We start from the raw sequence: 27629 nt of genomic DNA, 5'->3' as shown, positions 1-27629 counted from the left end.
ATTGAGAAGTTCTCACGTTGACCACAATACAAGCTCATTCAAAAATCTTATGCATTATTTATTTAATGTTTTGACCACCTCAAATATATGCTTTTTTTCTAGATACTAAGGAATCGGCTGAGGACTGGTTTCGGCTTCATGAAGAATTTTAGAACTACATAAACTGAATATAAACTACTTAACCAAACGCTAAATGTAGCAGTATGTTTATTAAATACAATTGCGAGATAAAGTTATCAAAGAAAATAGAGAGAGAAAATGAAATCAAACTAGAATTAGTACTATTAAACATTAGTAAGTACTTTGATATTTGAAATTAAAACAGAATAAAATTTGTTTTTAATAAATAAGGGTTTAAAATATTACTTTAATACTACCATAAAATTAGATTTATGTAGTAACTTGTTATATTATTTTCTATCTCATTTAATACACGAATCTTTTCAAGACATCCTCATTCACTGTTTACAAAACATCTGATACTATTACTTTATTTATAAAAAATAAACCTCCGGGAACAGGATGGCAAGTGCAGTTGAATAATAACATAAGCAGTAGCCAGGATTTTCTCCAGGGGGAAAATATGAAAATGTTTTTTGTTAAAAAATGGTTTTATTTGAACATCTTAAAACGCCAAAAGTAATAATTGGAATGCTATTCGAAACTATCTAAATCATAACTCAGCACTACCCTATGAGAGTTCTGTGTTAATCCTGACAAAATTTCTTTCTCAAATTTATTTTTAGCTTCCAGAACACTCTTTTTATGCACACTTATCATGCAAAGACCGACAAGCCGATTTTCTGTCATTGCTGACTGTAACCAAGTTTTTGTCCTGCATAAGGTGCTGAAGGATCATTCGATAGTAAACGTTGTGCAAGTGAGATAAGTAGGGTCCATTGTACGGATGGATAGAACAATCGGGTTTCTTTAACTACTGCAACTAATACTACCTCCTTCAGTTCGGCATTTGGCACATTTTTTCCTTTCTATTGGTTGTACTAAAGTACACCTTCACCGAGGAAATCATTAGTAACAAAATAAGATCGGTCAGAATACTGACTTTTCTGTGTCAAGTCAAGTAAATTAACGAATTTCATTCCAAAACTGTCTTCCTTACTAAACTACGTATCGTAGATTAAAAAAAATATATTTCATATGTTGTTCCCGAGTGATGACCCACTGTCTAATAAAATCACGGTAAACAAATTGAACAGTCGCCGAGCATTACTGATATATTCAACAAAGTGTTATTTTCTATTCAAACAGTTAACATCACATTAATATAGTTATATAAAATGCGTGATTATACTGAAATGATGTGGAGTTTGTTTTTAATAAAATATCACTTTTCTTTTCCTGTTTAGCCTCCGGTAACTACCGTTTAGATAATTCTTCAGAGGATGATATGCGTGAGTGTAAATTAAATGTAGTCTTGTACATTCTCAGTTCGACAATTCCTGAGATGTGTGGTTAATTGAAACCCGACCACCAAAGAACACCGGTATCCACGATCTAGTATTAAAAATAACTGGCTTTACTAGGAATGCTGGAACTCTCGGCTTCCAAATCAGCTGATTTGGGAAGATGCGTTAACCACTAGACCAACCCGGTGGGTAAAAAAAAAAAAAAATGATATCACTGTCAGACACGTTTTTAACCTGTTTGATTGCTGAAATAGCAATATATTGGTGGTAACGATTGTTAAAGTGTAAGGTATTCTGCTCGCTCCAGTTAAGAGCAGGCTTGGCTTTGACAGATAGTATATCTACATTTTTTAATATTTTTCATTTCCTGGCTATATACTTGAACTGTTTAGCTATAATAGCATACGAGTCATAACATTATTACAACTAATAATAACAGCATTTGGTGTTGCATTATACAGTGCATGTGAATGTTTGATAATCTGGTTAAATGTTACTTCTCGGAGTTTTGACAGATCACGACATTTCAAAAACAAAAAAAAATATCTATAATTTTAGCATTCAAAATTCTCAGAAAGATTTACATACACATGTATAAATGTTTTTTTTTATTTTATTTGTTTTACTTTTTTTTTGTTGATATCTTTAAATCGGAGGGAGGGATTTGGATGAAATTTGTGAGAATGGTTTTGTATATGGAGCATTGATGCCAATTCATTTTAGCACAATAACTCAGGGTCGTGGAGAAAATAAAAAGTTGTTTAGTGAAAAATAATTTTATATTCAATAAACATATTTTTCTAGTGAGTCAAATGAAATGCAAGGGATTTTCTAGGTAAACCATTTTAAACCGCGTGCAATAAAGAGAACAATTGCAAAAGGGTCGGTTTTGGTTTTTATGTTAATAAAAACTATTTTATTTTCTATTTCATATAAAATGTTTCCATTATATTTTCATTTTGAATTAAATTTTTTTTTTTTGTTCAGTCATTTGACTGGTTTGATGCAGCTCTCCAAGATTCCTTATCTAGTGCTAGTCGTTTCATTTCAGTATACCCTCTACATCCTACATCCCTAACAATTTGTTTTACATACTCCAAACGTGGCCTGCCTACACAATTTTTCCCTTCTACCTGTCCTTCCAATATTAAAGCGACTATTCCAGGATGCCTTAGTATGTGGCCTATAAGTCTGTCTCTTCTTTTAACTATATTTTTCCAAATGCTTCTTTCTTCATCTATTTGCTGCAACACATCTTCATTTGTCACTTTATCCACCCATCTGATATTATAACATTCTCCACTAGCACCGCATTTCAAAAATCTTTTCCTGACATTTAAATTAATTTTTGATGTAAACAAATTATATTTCTTACTGAAGGCTCGTTTAGCTTGTGCTATTCGGCATTTTATATCGCTCCTGCTTCGTCCATCTTTAGTAATTCTACTTCCCAAATAACAAAATTCTTCTACCTCCATAATCTTTTCTCCTCCTATTTTCACATTCAGCGGTCCATCTTTGTTATTTCTACTACATTTCATTACTTTTGTTTTGTTCTTGTTTATTTTCATGCGATAGTTTTTGCGTAGGACTTCATCTATGCCGTTCATTGTTTCTTCTAAATCCTTTTTACTCTCGGCTAGAATTACTATATCATCAGCAAATCGTAGCATCTTTATCTTTTCACCGTGTACTGTTACTCCGAATCTAAATTGTTCTTTAACATCATTAACTGCTAGTTCCATGTAAAGATTAAAAAGTAACGGCGATAGGGAACATCCTTGTCGGACTCCCTTTCTTATTAGGGCTTCTTTCTTATGTTCTTCAATTGTTATTGTTGCTGTTTGGTTCCTGTACATGTTAGCAATTGTTCTTCTATCTCTGTATTTGAACCCTAATTTTTTTAAAATGCTGAACATTTTATTCCAGTCTACGTTATCGAAAGCTTTTTCTAGATCTATTTGTAGTTAAATTTACACGCTGAAAGAATGGTTTTACTGCAAAATATATAGCAAAACACGGCTTTGAGATGCATCCAAAATTACAGCAAAGAACCAACTAAGAAATTGACGATTGAATCTGGACGTGTTTTTTCACGGGTTTATTCGAATATATTAAAGAACGGTTGCTTTCAATAATGAATGTGTGTTCACGTTAAATTTACATGTTGAAACAGTTGATTTAGTGACAAACATTCGTCGTAAAACATATGCTTAAGATGCTCCATGAGGATTTACCTATTGTATTTTATTATATATACCGCTGATGACGTCAAGGGGAATCCCGTTTCTTATAACATGACGTCAGCTGTCAATCGTTCTTTATATTGTTGATCTTTGACTCTAGAATAAAATATCGTATCGATTTATAGACTCGTATCGATTTCTATCTTATAGCCTTAATGATGGAATGGAACGGAATGAAATCGCACTTGTCCTAAATGTGACATAAGCTCATCAATGTTTATCCAGTAAACCGAATTATTTTCATGAATAAACTATTGAAAAAGTTCTTTTTGTCAGTTTCGAAAACCCTAAATATTAGTATTTTTTTTTGAAGTAGATTCCAACCTTGCGGTCTTGATCCTAACAATTCAGCTTGATTTTTTGATAAGTTTAAGTCCCTAACCGAGTCGTTTAATTTACCTTGTGATTATAAGATGCGGTATCGGAAGGTAATTCAAAATCAAAATCATTGTTGTCTTCTTCAGTACTGCCTGATTCTTCATCGCCGCTTTCAAAATATACATTCACAGGTGGCTCAGGAAATTGAATAATTTCACAGCGAGGCACATGCCTAATTGCAGATTGCAATGAACGATATTTTACAGTACGTTTAGATTTTAGAAAGTAATGTTACGTAAAAAGTAGTGTTTTTTTACTTGATTTTTTTTGTTTAAATGATTTTTTTAAATAATGAATTTTATAAATTAAAAATTTCTCAAATAAAAGAATCGGTCAAAGATGATGCATTTAACTCGATGTTAAATAATGTAGAATGTGCAGCTTGGGCTTCATTTAAAGACGTTTGCAAAACTCTTCTCGGCAAATGAAAATTCGACAATAACCACAATATTGTTAATCAACTTGTCGCTTCGTACAGAGCTGTGGGATGTAATATGTCTTTGAAAATACATTTCCTCCAGTCGCATCTGGATTTTTCCCCGGTCAACCTCGGAGACGTAATTGACGAACACAGTGAACGTTTCCACCGAGACAATTTGGTGATGAAAAGCTGCTATAAATGGAAACGGAATGCTAACATGCTAGCCGATTACTGCTGGACGTTAAACATCACAAAAAAATCCGAATGGAATCTCTGCTTTGGAATTTAAGATGCGCTACGCAGAAAAAGGCGACGAGTTTCTTAATTCGATTGTTACCGGCATTGAAACGTGGATTTCGTATTACGTGCCAAGGAGAAAACGACAGTCAAGCGAATGGCGTCATCCTTAATCACCAACCAGACCGACAAAGGTCTGGTTCCAAATCAGATGATTTGGAGGTCGAGAGTTCCAGCGTTCAAGTCCTAGAAAAGCCAGCTATTTTTACACGGATTTGAATACTAGATCGTGGATACCGGTGTTCTTTGACGGTCGGGTTTCAATTAACCACACATTTCAGGAACGGTCGAAGACTGTACAAGAGTACATTTCATTAACACTCATTACATATCATCCTCGTTCATCCTCTGAAGAATTATCTTAACGGTAGTTACCGGAGGCTAAACAGGAAAAGAGAGAGAGACCGACAAAGGTCAAGCCACAGACATTTGTATTAAAATGATGGCCACAGTCTTTTGCGATCGGTTTGGCATAAAAGTGATCGATTTCATGCCGCGTGGAACGACAATAAATGCAGAAGCCAACTGCGAAACTCTACATAAGTTATGGCACGCCGTTCAAAATCGGCGACGTGGGCGGCTGACCGACGGCGTCTTCCTGCTGCACGATAATGCATGTCCACATCTTGCGGGTCTGACACGTAATTTACTGAGAACATCTGGACGGGAAATTTACGATCCCACCATAGAGTCCGGACTTACTTCCTTCTGATTACCATTCGTTTGGGAAATTGTAAGAATGTTTGAGCGGTAAGCGATTCGCGCGGGTGACGATGAACTTAAAAATGCAGTTAATCAGTGGCTAAATGGACCGGCGGGGGAAGAATACGACGACGGTATAATGAAGCTGGTGTATCGCTACGATAAATGTCTTAATGCATGCGGCGATCGTATAGAAAAGTAGTATAAGGTATTTAGTTTAAGAGAAATAATAGATATTTATAATGTTTTCAGAATAAATTTTTTTGCGATGAAACGGCCTTTAGAGAAAACCTCTCTTATTGTATTTCTACGTACGGGTACCCCAACCGTATCTGTATATAAAATATGAAAAATATCTACGACAACCGTTTTTAATAAAAGGAAAAACATTGAACTAAATCCGATCCAATTTCTGAACTCGTTCAAAAATAATCCAATTTTTGCGAAGAAATAAGTCTAATACAACTTTTTTATTTATTTATTAATCAGTTACATAAAAATGCACACACACACACACACACACACACACACACACACACACACACACACAGAGAGAGAGAGAGAGAGAGAGAGTGCTATGCACAGACACATATAAACTGAACAAAAAATTTAAGAGAAAGAATTTGGAAGTATTTGAGACATAACTCGATAGGCAAATGTTAAAAATCTTATGGACAAACAGAATCAATAATGAATGAGAATAGAACCCTCTGGAAGATTATTACAAAAATAAGAGATATACTAACTGGAAATACACTGTGACGTAGACGACCGCTGTGACGAATTAGACGTTTATAGCCGCTTACAATCGCAAATGAGAGCTTCAATAGCGGCCGGACAGGACAGAAACGAAGCAACTGACGATCTCTGCACGGCTTGGCGTGACGGGCGGCGGGATTTGTGGACGCCTTCCGTTCATCCGTATTCCGATAGTATGGAATGGAATGGAATGCAATGTTGGCAGGAGTTTATTACTCCCTACTCCATCGCAGAACCTGGACAGAGTCCCTTGCTGCTGGATCATTCTAATCGGGCTTGTTTTTTAAAAGGGTTATTTTTAATCTCGGAGCTAATTTTTCAAGTTTTGTCTATTATTATTTTAGTGAATTTAAGACGGATTTAATTGCATTCCAATCCGTTGTTAAACCAGCGTTATCGAACCCATTTCATGGGCCGACCGCGGAAGGCTAGGCTTATAAAGCCTGTCCTCCCGACGTAATTCCCCTTCAGACAGTCCACTGAAGTCCTTTCGGTGCTAACTCTTTAATAGGCTAGCAGGAATACGCCACAACGGGACACTAGCTATAAGGAGGGAGCAATGCGCGTCCCCTTTTCCGGAGGTTCTAACATATGCTTACCCGGCATGGGGGGCAGTGTTGAGCTCCTCGCTTCAAAAGAAGATCGAGGCCGTCCAAAACATCGCTTTGCGGACGATCTTTGGAGCTCCGTGGTTCGTCAGGAACGCCACTCTCCGATCTGATGCGAGATTTCAATCCGTGTCCGAGGTGGGGGTGGCGCAGGCGCGCAGACTGTTCGGGAGAGCGGCTGTGTCCGAACACAGTCATCTTCGGGACATCTGCCGAGAGGACCCAACTCCGACAGTTGTAAGGAAGCGGCCTCACGCCGTACTGGACGAACCACCGTGATGGTGCGGTGCGGTAGCCGAAAATCGACAAACCAGGCTTAGGGGCCTCCATATCGCATGAGCCATAAACGGAATAGTGCGTCAGACGCGTTTCCGGGGTCGCGAGTGAAAAGTTTTCGCGAGTTATATAGTTTGAAGACGTCAAACACGGTAAGTCGCGCATAAAACAAAAACGCGGTCTAAATTTAAAAAAAAAAAAACTTACAGTAAGACAAAATATCCTAGCAATTGCGACTCCTCCGGAAAAGGGGACGCATTGCTCCCTCCTTATAGCTAGTGCCCCGTTGTGGCGTATTCCTGCTAGCCTATTAAAGAGTTAGCACCGAAAGGACTTCAGTGGACTGTCTGAAGGGGAATTACGTCGGGAGGACAGGCTTTATAAGCCTAGCCTTCCGCGGTCGGCCCATGAAATGGGTTCGATAACGCTGGTTTAACAACGGATTGGAATGCAATTAAATCCGTCTTAAATTCACTAAAATAATAATAGACAAAACTTGAAAAATTAGATCCGAGATTAAAAAATAACCCTTTTAAAAACAAGCCCGATTAGAATGATCCAGCAGCAAGGGACTCTGTCCAGGTTCTGCGATAAAGTAGGGAGTAATAGACTCCTGCCAACTTTGCATTCCATTTTCCGGAGGAGTCGCAATTGCTGGGTTATTTTGTCTTACTGTAAGTTTCCGATAGTAGAGCGCCTGGGTGATCATACACGGGCTGTACATACGGTACGGCTTAGATCCGGCCCCTGCTTGATAAGAGGGGAGGTTTGTTAGCGGGTGAGAGCCCTGCACTGCCGTTAGCCGGCCTGACGGCGGCTGGCAGAGCTTTTTCCTCCCCCTACGGAAATATTACGAATAAATAAACATAAATAAGACAAAACAATAAAAATCACCGATTAAAATAAAAAATAATTATAGATGAAATTACAAAACCGAGAAGATTACACAAAAATAGATAACTCAGCGTACGTATTTATAGCGTATTAATAAAACAAAAACCGTGTAACCGTAAGAAAAGATTCGAATTCAGTTTACATCTGCTAAAATAAAGGGTCCACCGATAGATCGACACCCGAACGATAATAATAATTAAAAGTTTTTTAAAAACCCGGAATTAACTGTTTTCCGTTGAACGCGTTCATTAATATTTATTTAATAATTTTTATTAATGCCTTCTGAATTGTGAATCGTTTTATAAATATTATTTTTTTTATTCCGTATTTTCATGTCGTATTTATATTTTAAATAATAAATACGGGCGTTAATGACACCTATTATTTATTTTGTAATTTAAATTTTGATTTTTATAATTCAAGTTATAATGACGCGATCGGTTTGTACCGATTAAAATAAAAGATTTATTAACTTATTTTTACGTGTACTTTTATCGTACAGTGTCGACGATTATAGAGATTTAAATAGCAGTTTAAAAAAATATATATAACCTCACCGGTAAAAATTATGTTGTTTAATAAATTAGGATCTGCACAAATATTGTTCATCGTAATTTTGTACGATTCAAATCTACGATGACAGTCATCTTCATTAAGTTCTTGCACCGGATGAATTTTAAAGCTTTTAAAATGCTCACTTTTTGATGTTCAAATCGCTGAACTTATGTTCTCGTGCTTCTATTCGAGTCGACGAATGAGGATTCTCAATAAATTCTTACGTAATTTCTAACGATTTGTTGCAGATTTAGGCCTCCCTGGTTTTCTTCGAATCTTTTGATGATTTTCAACACCGGACTTTTTGAAATAGGGTTACGACTATTAAATATTGGATTGAACGATTCGTAAACTTCATTATACGGCCTATCACCAAACCCCGTCATCGTTAAAAGTACGACCTCTTTTATTCGCTAAGTGACATGTCGATAGCCAAAGAAAAGACCGGTTCGGTAAAAAAACAATTATAAAAAAGAAGTAAATAACAAAATCGACTTACAAATGCGATAAATTAAGACAAAATCGATTAGTTTTGTTATGAGAATTTATTACGATCTGTCGGCTAACAGTTTATTAATGAAACACTCGACGTGGAATATTACACGACACTGAAGTAAGCTTAATTTTTGGTAAGAGACCATCCACGATCGGCTGATCGGCACGATTAGGTGAGATTTTTTTTTTTATGTACTCGTTAAATCGGAACGAAGACAATTTAAAAAAAAAAACTTTAATTTTTTAAATTAAAATTTAACTTTTAAAATAAATTTTTATTTAAATCGGTTAATTTAATTTTATTATTTGAACTCGTTAAATTTAGTAATTTTTAAAGCCCAAACTTTACCCCGCCGGCATTTCGGGTACAGTTATCGAACCGACTTTTTATTTTTACCGTTTTTCTTTTCTTAAAGAGACCTTTAAAATGATTATCGCACAAAGGGTGTTACCGTTTAAAATAAGTGACCCTTCGGTCAAGGGGTTGAAATTTTGTTTCGCATCAAAAAAGTATAGTTGACGCATACCTTATTCTGAAAGTTACATTATTCTATCCGAAACGGTTTTAAAATTATCGATGCGTTTCCAGAATTTTGACCGGCTCTGTATAAATACTTACGGAATAAAAATGGTTAATTTATAATTTTTTTAAAACGATTGAAGATACATTTTTTTTATTATATTGTAAAGAAATTAGATAAGCGAAGAACAGTGTTTACTACAGCTGCGATGTATAAACGAATAAGTGCGTGTTAAAATTAGTATATATATAAAGATTCGTACGTTATATTATATTTTTCAGCATTATATATTTAAAACTCGTGGTTAAAAGTTTAAAAACAGATTCGCTTATAAAATATTTTGTATGAAATATCAGTCGTTTCGTTTCAATACTTCAAATTAATTATTAAAAAGGAGAAACAAAATTATAAATGCGTATATAAAAGCAGGTGCAAGAAAAAAATATTTTTTCGTCTCATATACTTATTTATATATCTCGTATAATGTATTGTAAAATTGACGGATTCTATTAATCGTGATTATAAAAAATTAATCGTTTCTTTTATGCGGAAATGTAATACTAACATTTCCCATACACTCGTACGATATATGTTATTATAGGCTAATTTAATACATCGATACTGCAAACGTAATATTTTTACCGTCGTCTATTAAATTATGAAATATTTTTGTAGAACATATGTACAAAGAAAAGGTCGCGTAAACATCGGTTCAGAACACTTAGTTTTAATTTCATAGCTCTGCTGTAAGGTGAAAGTTACGGGGTATAACGATAAGTGAAAAAATGGGGTGCGGGTTTTATTTTCCGTTTCTTGATGTTTCATGAACCGGGAACCCCAAAACGCAAAACAAAAAAAAGCGGAGGGTAATATTTGTGCGTATTTTATGTAACTATGTCGGGATATTTGATGCTTATTAACTTATGAAAGGACGGACGGATTTTAATGAAATTTTGTAGTCGTGTATACGGGGCGATCTGTTCATAAAATTTTGGGGTCGATTTTCTCAATTTTGTAAAGGTAATCCCACTTTATCGTTAAGCTCAGTTCATGTGCGCGCGCGCGCTATAAAAAAACTGCGAGTTTTTCAAAAATACCGGAACGGGTTTTTATCGTCCGGAATGAAATCCCTAATAAAACGATATGTTAGTTCCTTTAAATAATGGACCATCACAAATCCACGGATGGATGGAACAAAAGGCGTTCTAATATGGGCTCACAATTATGACGTTGACACCGGTTTCAGTGAAATTAGCGGTAAGTAAAAACCAGTGTTTATCTGCTTGTAATTTATTTATTCGATTTAAATTACCCGTACGGAATATTTTATGTATTTACTGTCTTTACCAAACGATTTAAGAAAATGTAAATTATATAATCTGCCTGTAATCGACTTTAAATTTTTTGATCGCGATCAGATATTATATTTATTTAATCGTTACGACATTCTCAACGATAGGAAATTTTCTAATTTTTCAAGTTTTCTCTAATTAAAATCAAAATTCGATAGATTTAACTGGTATTATTCGATAGAAAACTAATCGAAACTAATCAGTTACCGCTGGTCGGTTCATTTCCTGAGAATTTTACTGAAATTTTTAACCGTCGGTAAATCTTTACGTATATTATGAAATCGATTTACATCCCTTTCTGTGTATTTTCAGAGTATACTGACAGAAAACAAAGAAAAATTAACCTTCGACAAGTTTTGATGTAATATCTTCCGTAAATCTTTTTAATGTTTCCTTACTCTCTGAACTCGCGACCGGGATGTTTTACACGTATCTGCTCTTCTTCTTCTTGGCATTTTTTGAATAGAATTTATATAAAAATCATCATTCCCTGATCTTTTCCAAATCTATCTGCTTCTTTTTTCGTAAAAAAAGTTCAATAAAAACAAGAAAAATAAAAAGTAGTTCCAGCGAAAAATAATTCTACATAGAAACGACGACTGAAATATTTTTATATGTTATTATTTCTCGAAGAATATAGTAAAATTACGTATATTAAAGGGGAAAGTATGATCGTGTCAAAAATTGGGTAACGGGTTGTTTACAAATATTTACGTTTTACGATCCGACTAGTTCATCTAGACCAAACAAAAATATACGAGGTGCGACAATAAAGTAATGAGACTGATTTTTCTTTGCAAGATGTGGCAACCCTGCAGCTTGCGTAGGCACACCATTTTTGACCTCGGTCTATAAGCTACTTCTAGTCCAAGCGGCATATTGATGCGACTGCTCGGTCGTGAGTTGTGCTGTAATAAGTGAACACGTGTTTGTGTCTCTCGTCACAGAAATGAAACCGCAAAATATTGCGCGACGGTTACCGCCATTTTGACTCTTGGAAATAGAAAAATGTCGCACGGAGCGATATCTGGTGAATAAGGTAGCTGTGGTAGTACTGAAATTTGTTTTGAGGTTAAAAATTGCTATACGACACCAATATGGGATGGGGCATTATCGTGATGAAGAATCCAATTATCAGCGATGTTGGCACGGACACGAAGAACTCGTTTACGAAGTCTTTCTAAAATTTCTTTGTAGAAATATCGGTTAACTGTTTCTCCAGAAGGCACCCGCTCTTTATGAACAATTCCCTTGGAATCAAAGAAGCACACAAGCGTGCGTTTCACTTTTGACTTTGCCATGCGAACTTTTTTTTCTGGGTGATCCCTTTGAGCACCGTTGCGAACTTTGGCGTTTTGTCTCTGGATCGTATTGAAAAAACCAACCTTCTTCGCCAGTGATAACACGGCTCAACAAATTTGGATCGATTTCAATTTGCTCTAACAGATCGGCTGCCACATTTTTCCGTGTTTCTCGCTGTGTTGTGCGAGATTTTTGGGGACCATTTTTGCACAAATCTTTCTCGTACCAAGGTCTTCAGTTAATATTACACGAATCGTTTCTCGATCGATGTCGAGTTCTTCTGCGATCATTTTCACGGATAATCTTCGATCAGATCGTACGATTTCACGCACCCTGGTCAAGTTGACGTCTGTCCGTGAGGTTGATGGTCGTCCACTGCGGTCTTCATCTTCAACATTCGTTCTGCCTTCGCTAAAAATTTTATGCCGCCGAAAAACTTGAGCTCTTCACATAATCTCCTCTCCAAAAGCCTTCTGAAGCTTACCGTAAGTTGTCGTCGCGTTTTCATCCGATTTAACGCAAAAATAAATGGCGTACCGTCGCGCAATATTTTGCGGTTTCATTTCTGTGACGAGAGACACAAACACGTGTTCACTTATTACAGCACAACTCACGACCGAGCAGTCGCATCAATATGCCGCTTGGACTAGAAGTAGCTTATAGACCGAGGTCAAAAATGGTGTGCCTACGCAAGCTGCAGGGTTGCCACATCTTGCAAAAAAAAATCAGTCTCATTACTTTATTGTCTCACCTCGTACATACACATATATAATTGCGCGTTTATGTAAGTTCTGTTTTTGTTCTTATATTTCAGGATTCACCGAAAGACTTTATTAATATTTGGCCAAAATATTTCTATATACGAGGCATTTATCTTTTTTTTTCAAAATTTATTGTGGTGGGATATCATGAAAAACCCCATTTACATTTCTTTTAAAGGTATTTTACAGAAAATTTGATTAAAGCGACTTTGTTAACTTCAATGCGTATATGAATAACGTCAACAATATTTTTTCACAAAAACGAACCCCCATCTCTTAAAAATGAAATGTATATTTTTTATTATTTCGTTCTATTTCGGTTCAAATAGTTTTCTTGAAAGTTTATTCTTCATATAAGCAGCAATCTGTCGAGAATTTTTTTTTAAATTATTGATCCTGGACTTAAAATGCTGAAAATTTTCTTTTTCTTATTTCAACTTTTATCGAAGGGAATGTTAGAGTTATAAAAATCTCTACTCAAGAAAATTTGTTAAACTTAACGATATGTGAACATTATTAGAAAAAATCTGATGTGGACACCACATGACTTCCTTATACGCCCATTAAATTCCATGTATTTTTTATTTATATTATTTTTATTTGTATCGAATTATTTATTGTATTTTTTTTAATAATCGTTAATAAATCAATATATTTAAATTAAAAAAAAAAGTTCAAACGAAAGGAAATGAAGTCGGATTCGAACCGATTTGCCTTCCTCTTGTAAGAACCAAATATTGCATTATTCAACGAATTTTTATTATTAACATTTTATTCGGGTTATAACTCTGGAACCGATGAAAATAAGTACCGCTTATGATATATTGTTGAAAAGCTCCAAAAGAAAAAGTCCAAAATCCAAATATTTTGGATTCTGGGCTTTTTAGGACACTTTTTCCAGCCGATAGCAATCGAAAGGGGAAGTGCACAACTATATGTTACAACAGTCCTAAATCCAAAATGTCAACATCCAAGGGCTAATCGTTTTTATTTATGCGGGATATACGTACGTACGTACAGACGTCACGCTGAAACTAGTAAAAATGGATTCAGGGATGGACAAAATGGATATTTCCGTTGAAATTTGAAAACCGAAATTTTTCGCGATTACAATAATACGAAGTAAATATATTTCTTAAAATTTACTACTCTCTGGTCGAATACAGCTCGAATAATTGCACTAAAAGGGAAGTACGCTGATCGTGTCGAAAATCCAATAACGAGGTTTTTTTTTGCAAATGTTTACGTTTTAGGACCAAATTTGTTCGTGTAGACAACATTCAATATATATATATGTGTGTGTATTTGTCGCACTGCTTTTGGCCTTGCACCTTGGAATTAACTAAACCGATTTTTCTTAAATTATTTCCTCAAATATTTAATATTTAATATTTATTGTTAGAGTTATAAAAATCTCTACTCAAGAAAATTTGTTAAACTTAACGATATGTGAACATTATTAGAAAAAATCTGATGTGGACACCACATGACTTCCTTATACGCCCATTAAATTCCATGTATTTTTTATTTATATTATTTTTATTTGTATCGAATTATTTATTGTATTTTTTTTAATAATCGTTAATAAATCAATATATTTAAATTAAAAAAAAAAGTTCAAACGAAAGGAAATGAAGTCGGATTCGAACCGATTTGCCTTCCTCTTGTAAGAACCAAATATTGCATTATTCAACGAATTTTTATTATTAACATTTTATTCGGGTTATAACTCTGGAACCGATGAAAATAAGTACCGCTTATGATATATTGTTGAAAAGCTCCAAAAGAAAAAGTCCAAAATCCAAATATTTTGGATTCTGGGCTTTTTAGGACACTTTTTCCAGCCGATAGCAATCGAAAGGGGAAGTGCACAACTATATGTTACAACAGTCCTAAATCCAAAATGTCAACATCCAAGGGCTAATCGTTTTTATTTATGCGGGATATACGTACGTACGTACAGACGTCACGCTGAAACTAGTAAAAATGGATTCAGGGATGGACAAAATGGATATTTCCGTTGAAATTTGAAAACCGAAATTTTTCGCGATTACAATAATACGAAGTAAATATATTTCTTAAAATTTACTACTCTCTGGTCGAATACAGCTCGAATAATTGCACTAAAAGGGAAGTACGCTGATCGTGTCGAAAATCCAATAACGAGGTTTTTTTTTGCAAATGTTTACGTTTTAGGACCAAATTTGTTCGTGTAGACAACATTCAATATATATATATGTGTGTGTATTTGTCGCACTGCTTTTGGCCTTGCACCTTGGAATTAACTAAACCGATTTTTCTTAAATTATTTCCTCAAATATTTCTAAACAAAGGTCAATCGAGCGAAATCGACTCGTGTGACAATCGCGATGAAAAGAGGTGACTAGATCGAGGTTACTTCCCGCAAGCCGAAAGCGTACTTAGTTATGTATTCATGTAGAGATCCTCTTCTGACACGGAGAAGGTTCATATTGAGGAAAAAAGGAAACCACTAGATATCAGATTTAAGGAGCTGTATCGGTTATCAGGCAGGAAACCGCAATTATCCCTATCAAGCAAGCTGCTTCTGCACAAAGTAATTCTAAAACCGATTTCAACGTACGGAAAAATCCAACTCTGGATACAGCAATATAGAGATTATTCAGAGTTTTCAGAATAAATTTGTGAGATCTATTGCACAGTCGCCACGGTTCGTATGGAACAACAAAATTTACGAGTATTTAAGGTTACCGGGCGTTCGTGAGGAAGTCGATTTTCTTCCCCGTACGGAAAACAGGGAAGATTTCTTAGATAACGGGGAAGATGTAAGACGGTTAAAGGGGGTTCATGTATCGGATCTGGAACCTAACCGTGATACTCAGGACGAGGCCTCTCTTCTTAAGTTGTGCGTCATCAGATAATTTACGATCGCTTATATTTCTAATGTTATTAGTTCCTACGATACTACAGGCTCCTGGAATAGACGGAATACCTGTAGAATTACTGCGCAGTGCAGGGGAGGAGGCGATTGATAGATTATACAAACTGGTGTGTAATATTTATGAAAAAGGGGAATTTCCGTCAGACTTCAAAAAAACTGTTATAGTTATGATACCAAAGAAAGCAGGGGCAGATAAACGTGAAGAATACAGAACAATTAGTTTAACTAGTCATGCATCAAAAATCTTAACTAGAATTCTATACAGAAGAATTGAGAGGAGAGTGGAGGAAGAGTTAGGAGAAGACCGATTTGGTTTCAGGAAAAGTATAGGGACAAGGGAAGCAATTTTAGGCCTCAGATTAATAGTAGAAGGAAGATTAAAGAAAAACAAACCGACATACTTGGCGTTTATAGACCTAGAAAAGGCATTCGATAACGTAGACTGGAATAAAATGTTCAGCATTTTAAAAAAATTAGGGTTCAAATACAGAGATAGAAGAACAATTGCTAACATGTACAGGAACCAAACAGCAACAGTAGCAATTGAAGAACATAAGAAAGAAGCCGTAATAAGAAAGGGAGTCCGACAAGGATGTTCCCTATCTCCGTTACTTTTTAATCTTTACATGGAACTAGCAGTTAATGATGTTAAAGAACAATTTAGATTCGGAGTAACAGTACAAGGTGAAAAGATAAAGATGCTACGATTTGCTGATGATATAGTAATTCTAGCCGAGAATAAAAAGGATTTAGAAGAAACAATGAACGGCATAGATGAAGTCCTACGCAAGAACTATCGCGTGAAAATAAACAAGAAGAAAACAAAAGTAATGAAATGTAGTAGAAATAACAAAGATGGACCGCTGAATGTGAAAATAGGAGGAGAAAAGATTATGGAGGTAGAAGAATTTTGTTATTTGGGAAGTAGAATTACTAAAGATGGACGAAGCAGGAGCGATATAAAATGCCGAATAGCACAAGCTAAACGAGCCTTCAGTAAGAAATATAATTTGTTTACATCAAAAATTAATTTAAATGTCCGGAAAAGATTTTTGAAAGTGTATGTTTGGAGTGTCGCTTTATATGGAAGTGAAACTTGGACGATCGGAGTATCTGAGAAGAAAAGGTTAGAAGCTTTTGAAATGTGGTCCTATAGGAGAATGTTAAAAATCAGATTGGTGGATAAAGTGGCAAATGAAGAGGTATTGCGGCAAATAGATGAAGAAAGAAGCGTTTGGAAAAATATAGTTAAAAGAAGAGACAGACTTATAGGCCACATACTAAGGCATCCTGGAATAGTCGCTTTAATTTTGGAAGGACAGGTAGAAGGGAAAAATTGTGTAGGCAGGCCACGTTTGGAATATGTAAAACAAATTGTTAGGGATGTAGGATGTAGAGGGTATACTGAAATGAAACGACTGGCACTAGATAGGGAATCTTGGAGAGCTGCATCAAACCAGTCAAATGACTGAAGACAAAAAAAAACGATACTACTTTTACTCGTTCGTTACTGGCAGGACTTTTTCATGTCCTGCCGGTAACGAACAGGACTTTCCTTGTGATATTTCAAGGGGAAACTCCCTTATATCTTGATTATTGTCACGAAATTTACTTACGGTTTCTAATCAACGAAACCGATTGTAATTTTAATTTGAGATATATAAATAAAATCAATATACGGGGGCGTGGATCGTATTTATCATTTCAAAATTTGTTAAGGAAGCGGGGGGGATATCGCAAAGAAACCTGTTTTGATTTTCTTCAGGTACGTTTTAGAGAAAACGTTATTAAATACTAAAGCGAATCGGTTACTTATAACAAATAAATAAATAATTCCAAAAAATTAAAAAAAAATCAATCTCCACCGATTTAAAAATCGAAATATATGTTATTTTTGTTGAATCTCCTGTAGGTTTGAATATTTTTCAAAATCTTTTATACTTCGTGTAAAGTTTATTTTCCGTATAGAGCTATCAAAAAATGCGTGTTGATTTTTTAAAAATTATACACCCCGATGTAAAACGCAGAAAAGTCTTTTCAAAAATGTTGTTTTTCTTATTTTAACCTTTATCGAAAGGGGCGTTAGATTTAGAGAAAGCATTACTAAAGCAAAAAAAGTTAAGGTTAACTTTTTTTATCGGAATATTTTTTGTAAAATTTCTCTTATACGTTAAAAACTTCTTGTTTTATAATCGTATGACTTTTCTTATATCGTACTTAAAAATTAATCTTTATAAATTTTTATTTATTTATCGGTCGAAAATTAAAAATAGTATAAACTTGAAGAACATATAAACGTTTAAAAGTTAGCAGCATTAAGCGTACAAAGCGTTAAAGTCTTTCATTTTAAAGCTGTAATTTTTTATGTTGTAATAGACGAAAAAAATTTCTTGTAAGAGTAAATTTATAATTTTACATTAAACTGTAACCTGTAACGTCTTTTAAAAAATATTTAAAAAAACGTTTTCTTACGTGGCAGTACAGTTTTGTTATTCACCCGTCCTGTTTGATTCATAATAAACGCCCAGCAAAAACTAATAAAGATAAATCGATGAAAATTCGTATACACGTTCTTCTTAAAGTATAAGTGCACACTAAGAAAGAATTTTTTGAAATTCTAACTGTAAAGACTTAAAATGGAGTAACAGTTAAATTTACTTTTTTCTTTTTTTAATTTCTCTAGAATTTTTAGATTTTTGAAATTCGAACTTAAAAGAAGTTAAGGAAGGGAAAAAGTATCGAGCGATGATCTGAAATTTTTCCAAACTTTTAACGATTTTAAGAAAGAAAAAAAGAAGAGTTATGAGGGCACAGAGATTTTCTGCGCGCCGATTACAGACGGAAGATTAAGATGGTTATACGTTTGAAGAAAGGATGAAGTTACAACGGTTAAAAAGATACGGTGAAAATGGCGTATCGGCGCAATATCCCTGAGAACATTTCATATGAGCCGAAAAGGTCAGGTGAAGGACTCGAGGAAAGAGAGTGCCGAAGAACAGATGAAGATAAAGACAGCTTTTTGATGGCCGTAGAAGTAGAAAACAAGAAAGTCTATTTCTTAAACCTGGGAAATGAATTTTAAGAAAATGTTTTCTAAAAATATTCCTATATAGGTCGAGCGTAAAATATTTAGTTTTTTAAGTAAAGCTTTTTTCGTATTTAATACCTCGAAAACGTTTATGCATTTTAAGTCTGGAGACTGTAATTTTCAAAACATTGTAGAAATTTCTCGACGGCTCTGTTTAGAATGTATAAAAAGAAAGATTTTCCAAAAATATTTAAACCGAAAGAGGTATTTTCAATTTTACGAGTCGGGGGTCGTCCGTTTTAGAAAAACGTTTTATATTATTTTTATGTGTATTGGAGATAACAGATTTGCTTTAATAAAGTTTTCTCTAAAATGCCTCCGAAGAAAATCGAAATTGGATTTTTCGCGATATCACTCTACTCTCTGAACGATTCGAAAACAAAATTAATACAACATATATAGAAATATTTAAGCCAAATTTGAAAAAAATCTGTTCCGTCAATCCTGAGATATAAGGCCAAAAGCCGTGCGATACAAATACGTACGCGCTTACAAATATATTCTTGATGAACCGATTGAACGCTTAAACGTAAACATTAAAAAAGAAAAACACGATACCTGATTTTTGATACGGATGACCGTATTTTCTCCTTCAATATAATTATTCTAGATATATTCGACGGAAAAGTAAACGATAAAGTTTTTATATCAAATTTTGTTAAAATTTTCAAAAATGTATATAAACCTATCAAATTTTACCGTAACTGTCGTTTTAAAGATTTTATTTAATTCTTCGAACAGAAATTAAAGCGAAATTTTTCACAAGCCTAAACTCAAAAATGAGTTGTTTTCAAATACTCGATAAGCATAGTAATTAATCGGGTCGAATTTAATACAACGGGGTTTTAACAGATCTTCACGTCTCATGATAACCGCCGCTAAAAAAAATTATACGATTTTAGCATCAAAAAATTCCACAAAGATGTACAAAGATATGTACGCGTCTCCAAATTAGAATATTCACTGAAATTTGTTTCTTAATTTTTTTTTAATTTGTTATATTTGTTGCTATAGGGATAAAATAAATAACGCGTTAAAATTTCCAGTAAAGTGTAATTACATTACGATCGTATAAGAATTTATTAAACAAATTTATTTTGTTTGGTAACCGGTTTCAAGCGATTTCCAATTCAAGAATTAATTTGTTTGGAATAAATCTCAAAAATAATATGCGAAGTATTCTCCGGTAGTTCTATGAAAAAAAAATTAATAAATTTATTTTTTGATCGGTAGTAATAATAATATATTGTATAGAATCATAAAGTAATAAAATTAAAAGAAACTGCTTCAGAATTTGCCTGGGTAGTTCAATGGAAATGACATAAAACCTTGATAAGTAAAGTATAGTATCGCCTGAAATTTTACACCTCGGGGTTTTTACATATCTTTACGTCCCGTGACCTCTCCCATTAAAAACAACCAATTTACAATTTTAGCATAAAAAAATTCCAGAAAGTATATATATATATATATATATATATATATATATATATGTGTGTGTGTGTGTGTGTGTGTGTGTGTCTATCCGATAGAATCCGAAAAAGTATTGCCAGCCCAGTACTTTAGAAACACTCTGTATACACATACGTAATCGTCTCTATTAAAAATACATATAAAAATTAAAATTATTTGAAAGTAGATTTTTTGTTTAATCGTATTAAAGAGCTCTTTAAATTTTAAATAACCGCGTTTAAATGTTTTCTTATCGATATTAGACAGGTGAGGACATTTAATTTTTAAATACCTGCTATTTCTACGTCATAATCCATTTAAAAATTAAATCTCTCTCAAAGTTGATTTGATATTTAAATACCTCGCAACTATGTTTCCTTCTTTATTTAAATATCTTCTTTTCTTTTTTAATTTTCTTTTTTACTTTATTTCATTTAAAAATTAAATATCTCTGGAAATTGATTTAATATTTAAATACCGCCTAACTATGTTTTCTCTTTATTTAAATATGCTCTTTCCTTTTTTTTTTATTTCTTTTTTTTTTTTTTTTAGTTGAATTCATTTAAAAAGATATTTTAATTTTTACAATTGTTTTTATATATATGTAAAAATATAAACCTCATGTATATATATATATAATTTAGTACTTTAATAGGATCCGAATTTTCAGAAGGAAATCGCAAATATCTCGAAAACGGTTGGTCCTAGCGCTCTGAAAAATTTTCTCAACCTCCCTTTTCGCAACTCCATCTCCTAGCGGTTCCCGTCAGACGATAATATTTTCAAGCGCCCCCGGGGCGCCGTTCGGAAATTGGGTAGGGGGGAGCGATGGGGTGCCACCGTAATATCTCTGCAACCGCTGGTCCGATTTTTACGATTCAAACGGCGTAAGTATCAGCAGGTCGAGCGCTAACCGTTTAACTCATCGGGTACACTCTTGGTCGACCGGATCTCGGTTATCCGGAAATTAATTTTTATTAATTATAGAATTTGCATGAAAACATATGTTTTGATGCAAAAAAATATGTTATATATACTTTATTTTTCGTGTTTTAGCCTCCGGTAATTACTGTTCAGATAATACTTCAGAGGATGAATGAGGATTATATGTATATTTTTATTTATTTATTATAATAAATAAATCAGCTGGTAATACTTAATTAAGAAATTTGATGTGGACACTACATGACTTCCTTGTACGCCTATTAAATTACATATACACATTTTTTTTAAATGAAAAGTACATCAAATTTTATTTTATTAATAATTTTTTTTTTTTGGAGTCTGATTCAAACCTAGGTGCCTTCCCCTTGTAAGATCCAAATATTTTATTTGGCTATAACTCTGGAACCGATCAAAAATTGATATTTTTGACTCTTTCTTAATCGCAGCCCTCTTCGAGAACTTTTCAACGCTATATCATAAGCGGTACTTATTTTCATCGGTTCCAGAGTTATACCTCAATAAAATTTTAATTAATGAAATATTTGGATCTTACAAGAGGAAGGGATATCTGTTCGAATCAGACTTCATCTCCTTTTTTTTCAATTTAAATATATTGATTTATTAATAATTATTAACCTCTGATTGTAAATACTAAATAATAAGTCAAGTTAATAATGAAACAAAATTTTATGTACTTTTAAAAATGTAAATATGTAATTTAATAGGAGATCCCACTGGAAAATTCCCTATTCCCTTAGCGGGAGTTTGAAATTCCGCAGGGCGTCAACTTGGTTAATATTTTCCTTTTAAATATTATTTATAATAATTAATTCAAAGCTTGGTACCGCTGGGGAGCAGCTGTTGGTTTAAATTAAATAAATAAATAATTTTAAAGTGAAAAAAAAATAAAGTCTACTAAGATTCGAACTGCGTTACGACGGGACGGAGCCGATAGACCCCTTAGACTGATCGGCTACAACAACTACATATCATATTGCGTGAAAAATGTTGTATATAAGTTGCGCGGGAAAAAAATTAAATATATTAGTATATTTCAACCATCTTAACACTGTGTGCGTGAATTAAATGTTTTTCTTTATTATTATTATAGTCCCACCGTTAGTATGTGAATCCGTGTGATTATTTTTTTTTTGGATATTTTTAAAGGAAAAGATATTTCCTGAACATCCTCGTTCAGGGATGGAACTGATTATCGAGGCTTGCAACGAGATATGTCGAGTTATTAAAGACATAAGAGTTTGAGTTGAAGAAGTTGCTAGACGGGACGGTGGTCTTATTGAACATACGATAAGCAGAACATAGGTAATTTTTCGGTTAATTTATAATATGTAGTAATAAAGGTTGCGAGGTGTGAAATAAAACCGCCGGTGATTCAAAATAATTCTCCCTCTATCGCTCGTAATAATAAAAAAATAATCGTTTAAATTCACTGTAAGTGATGATTTTAAATTCCTTATTTATACGCGTTAAAAAATCATTAACCTTGAAAACATTGTCGGTGAAGATTGCTGTTTACCGTTAAAAAATTACTTTATATGAAATATTTTGATCCTGCAATTCTGCTGGGGCGAATTTCGCTCGTGTTAGTATCTCGAGAACGGTAGCCTCTAGACGCGTGGGTTTAGGACCGATCGATCCGGGCGATGGCAAAGTTCCTTTCGGGTTAAGAATTTTAAAATGGCGTTAAAAATGCACCAGGGCGCGCCGTTTTTGAGGCACGCCCTTTTTTTTATTTAACAAAAGATATATCCGAGCGATCCCGTTTCTTATGTATAATATGAATAAAATAACATCGGCTGTCGATAGTTAGCTATTACAACTATAAAAAAATAAAAGTCATCCGCTTTCTCTGAAAGTAATGATGACTGATCGATGTATATCGTCGTTATAAATTTATAGCGTTAACCGAATAGCTATTAGATTATGAAAACCAACAATAATTTTTAAGATCGAATCGTAAATAGTGATCGTTGCGTATATTAAATAACGATCAACGATGTACACACATATCGCTGAAAGTAATGATGGCCTGCATCGTCATCATAAATTTAAAATTAATCGTGGTGTTTGCGGTTAAAACATGTTTTATTATGAATTTTTCAGCGGATCGACTGTTTCGACATGTGAAGAACATACATTCGTCATTGAAAGTAGCCGCTCTTTAATGTATTCGAATAAAGAATATTGATTTACATACGCGACCGGTCCCAGTGTTGAACAGAGTGAAGGTGTCGCTTGTAAAGGTGAAAGATTTCCTGTGTTTTAGTGGGCTTGGCCTACTCTGGGTAATCGCTTCAGCCTTCGCTTTCCTTATTACGTCCGGCGTGAAATGCTTTTTTCTTGAGATTGGCAATGCCGTTTTGTGGGACTTGTATCTTGTATCTTGACCCATTCGATCCTTTGCTTACGGCAAATGAGCAAATGATGTCTATAATTATTTTATTGACTTTTTTCAAACTACAATTTCTTCCTAAGCAAGTAGAGATTAAAAAAAATTATCGTATCGGCTCCGGTTCCTCTATTTAAACGTCAATCGGGTTTAATGTAATTCTTAATTACAAAAAATTGTTCGGCTCTTCTTATGCGATGTTAGGACAAACGGATAAAAATCGGCAAGTTTTACTTTAGTAAAAATCTAAAGCTATCGTGAAAAGTCCTTTCTCCTCAATGTATAGACATGAATTCTGGTAATAAAAAAAAAATGGTGTCTAAATATGTTTTTTTAATTTGGATCGCTATATCTTACAAACATATCTGCACTAGACTTTCGTCTAGTCGCTTTCCACTCTCGGGTACTTGTAGAAATGATTTTTGAAATCCACCACCCGTCCGTTACTGAGCCCCTTGTTAGTTCATTATACCGATTAACAAACTAACCTTTATCTTAATAAAGAGAAGGTATTCAAGCAGTGTCCGGACAATAAAAATCTCCAACTTGAACCGACAACTAAAGTCTTTTAGTGGCCTACAGGGTAAGATTATGCATTTTCATTCAGAAGAATAACAGTCATCGAGAGCAGCCTGCACCGTTTGATTTGTTTAACATCCTTCAATTCATAATAAGAATGTCCCATCGATTCTGTTAGTAGATTCTTTTGTTCCCAAAATGTTGCGACAATCGTTTTTCAGTTCAATAATATCATCTGAATCTGTACGGCTCACTTCTCTTTGATTTTATGGCGTCATGTCGCTCATAATATTAGTATGAACATGAAATTTATCATCTACCGATTTTAGTTTCACTGTACGCTTGCTCGTAAAAAATGAATTACAAAACACAGAATTACAAGTTGGAAACGACGATACCATCGTGTATTTCATCAACTGCTCCTTTACCGGCGAGAATGAAGAAGCGTTTGAACAAGTGATTACATTATAAATTCCTGATCTGTGACTTCTGTGTTATACAAGCCGTGCAAGATATATAAGTGATACCGTATAAAGTTGATTTCTTTACGTTTATTATGACACGATATAACCGTTCGATGCGATGAACAGAGTAAAAATACTAATTTCAGGGCTGAATATCAGCTATAGTTTAGTCGGCTTCGTGCTGGTCTGCAATAATTTTTGAGGGAAAGGCATCAGAAAAAAATTAAAGTAATATAAAATTAAGTAATATCATAAAGCTTTACTTAGATAACTTTTAAACCCTTATCCAAAAAAGAGTAAAAACTTTTCGATATTTTACTTAATAAGAGAGTTATAGCGATATTTTGTTTTTTCGAAAGGCCCTCCCCCATTTCCAGTCCCATGATCCGATTTTGGCCGTTAACGAAGTAGACAGATTTTCTGAAGAGTTATTTTTAAGGAACAATTTGACAAATTACGGCAGTTATCGTGTTTACAAGAAATTGAAATATATATATATAAACTTTTGAGCTGACGGTGGTTTTGGGGTCTGAGGCTGTGAAACGCCAAGATATGTCGAAATTTTCCTGAAATCCAATCGTTGTATTCATTACAATACTTAGCTATCTTTTGAAATCTATTTAAAACATTAGATTGCAGAAAAATATGCTGAAATAAACCGTTTTGTAATTCGAGGGGTTGATAATTCATTCGCTTCGAAAAATAGATATTTTTCGTTTTAAACATCGTTTTAAACGATGTGTTTCGCGACACATCGTTTAATTTCGCTCTGCTATTCAGGAACGGTGTGAGGATGAGTTTTGTAAGCGTCATCCTTAAGGTATCCCCCCACAAGAAAAAGTCAGGAAAGGATAAATCAGGAGACCGAGGGGGCCACAATCCCTTCGAAATCGATTGTCCACGAAAACACCGATACAGGAAAGTCGGCTATATGAGCCGTAGCATTATCCTGTTGAAACCACGTGTAATCTATCCGGTCTGCAGGTATAGTGTTTACAAATTGTTGCACCGTCTGTATGTAGCGCTCATAGTTCACAGTGCCGGAAAGAATGTATGAAGTTTCGACTGCTGATATTGCACGCGAAACTCCCATTTTTTGTCCGCGGAGAGGAGACTAGTGCATCGATGTGGATTTCCGTACGCGAGATGCGTGAATTCTGTGCGTTCATGGTAGTTCCGTATTGCTGGAACCGTGCCTCGTCGGTTCGAAACCGATCGTCGAATTCATCCCCGTCCGAGTTATGACGTGAACCGCTGACAGAAAGCTACACCTTTTCCAGTGTCTTCAGGTAAAGTCTTCTGAAGTCAGTGTTCGTGAACGACAGCAATTCTGTGTGAACGCATCTTTAAACGCTTGCTCGATACCGTGCGGGCGTTACCAAAAAAGATCAGAACGGTTAGATAGACGTCGCACAGATTTCTTGGGACTAACAGAATATAAAGCTTGCACGTCGATCGACTTTTCTGATGGTACCGTTTTCGGTCGAGCGCTTTTGGCTGCGTCTATCGCATTCCCTGTCTCTTGATTCTGCCGCTTGATGGAGAACTACTTTTCTGTGAAGGCGTTCTGGGTCTGGGCGTAACTGGCACGTCTAATGTATCGGGAGGCGACGAATATATTCTGCTGCATTTTGTAACCCGTTTTACCTCGATTAAACTTGCAACTAAAGAAGAAAACATTCTTCCGTGAGATTGTGTCGCTCTTTGAACCGTCTGTATTTTAAATAAATCGGCGCTAAGATTTTTTAAATCGTTTGGTAATTTATTAAAAAAGGCAAAGTAAACGTAAGGCCCTTTCTTGTAAATCAAAGTTTTGTGTCGAGCGTTAAAAAACAGTTTTATTTTCTGTTTTGACAGAGGTGGATATCGTTATTTTTCTTTAAGAATAACCGATCGTTCTCTTCAGCAAAGATTGCAGATTCATAAACTTAAATGCAGAGTTAAGTTACCGTATTTAATTGCACGACAAATAATTTGCAGAACGTAACGAGGGCAAACCTGCTTTAAATTATAACAGATACACACATGAACTTCGTAGACGTTGAAGAGTCACGCAGTATGAGGCTGCAGTGATGGTCGTGCCACGTTCCATGAATTCCACCAAGAGAATTCCATTCCGGTCCCAGAACACAATAGCCGTACGCTTTGTGTTGGACAAGGTTCGCTTGAACTTCTTCGGTTTACTGGGAGAATGAGAATGCATCCGCTGTTTGGATTGTTCTTTTGTTTCTTCCCTTTCGAAATGGACCCGTGTCTCGTCCTCTGTGACAATTTTGTTCAAAAAATCTTCTTCATTGTGGTAGCGCTGGAGAAACTTTAGGGAGGCGTCCGTTCTCATTGTTTTGTGACGGTCGGACAGCATCTTGGGAACCCATCTCGCACACAGTTTGTGGTACTGAAGTCTCTTACTCACAACGGTGTAGAGAGCTGACCTTGAAATTTCAGGAAACGAATCGCTCAATACAAAAATTGTGAACCGACGATTTTCTCGAATCGCTTCATCAACTCGCTGAATGAGATCATCGCTTGTCACTCGCTTCCTTCCCTGACCGCCTGCATCATGAACATCTGTACGTCTTGCCTTAAAATTCCTCCACCATTGTCGCACTTTGCTGTCACTCGTTGAAGTTTCACCGTTTACTTATAAGTTTACTTATTCGTCGATGAATTTCAGCCGCATTACACTCCTCAGCCTGAAGAAATCGAATTACCGCACGCACTTCACACTTGGCGGCAGATACTATTGTTGTAAACATCTTTACGTGCTAGCTGCGTGTTCAGAACTAAACGAAGTGACGCGGCGTGATTGAAGGCCGTACTAGAAACGCTGCGTAACA

General features: G+C 34.8%; 1 long non-coding RNA gene across 1 annotated transcript in view; it reads left to right on the top strand.

Annotated features, from left to right (window-relative positions):
• Window positions 1–27629, top strand: part of LOC142333246 (uncharacterized) — a 63287-nt gene that overhangs the window by 29168 nt on the left and 6490 nt on the right. Inside the window, exon 3 of the long non-coding RNA XR_012758567.1 lies at window positions 103–294. This is a non-coding gene — a long non-coding RNA (uncharacterized LOC142333246). The remainder of the gene's footprint in view (window positions 1–102; window positions 295–27629) is intronic.

The sequence above is a fragment of the Lycorma delicatula genome, chromosome 12, assembly GCF_047948215.1.
Source record: "Lycorma delicatula isolate Av1 chromosome 12, ASM4794821v1, whole genome shotgun sequence".
Lineage (NCBI taxonomy): Eukaryota > Metazoa > Arthropoda > Insecta > Hemiptera > Fulgoridae > Lycorma > Lycorma delicatula.
The sequence above is the reverse complement of the archived record's forward strand: the minus strand, read 5'-3'. Positions and strand labels throughout refer to the sequence as shown.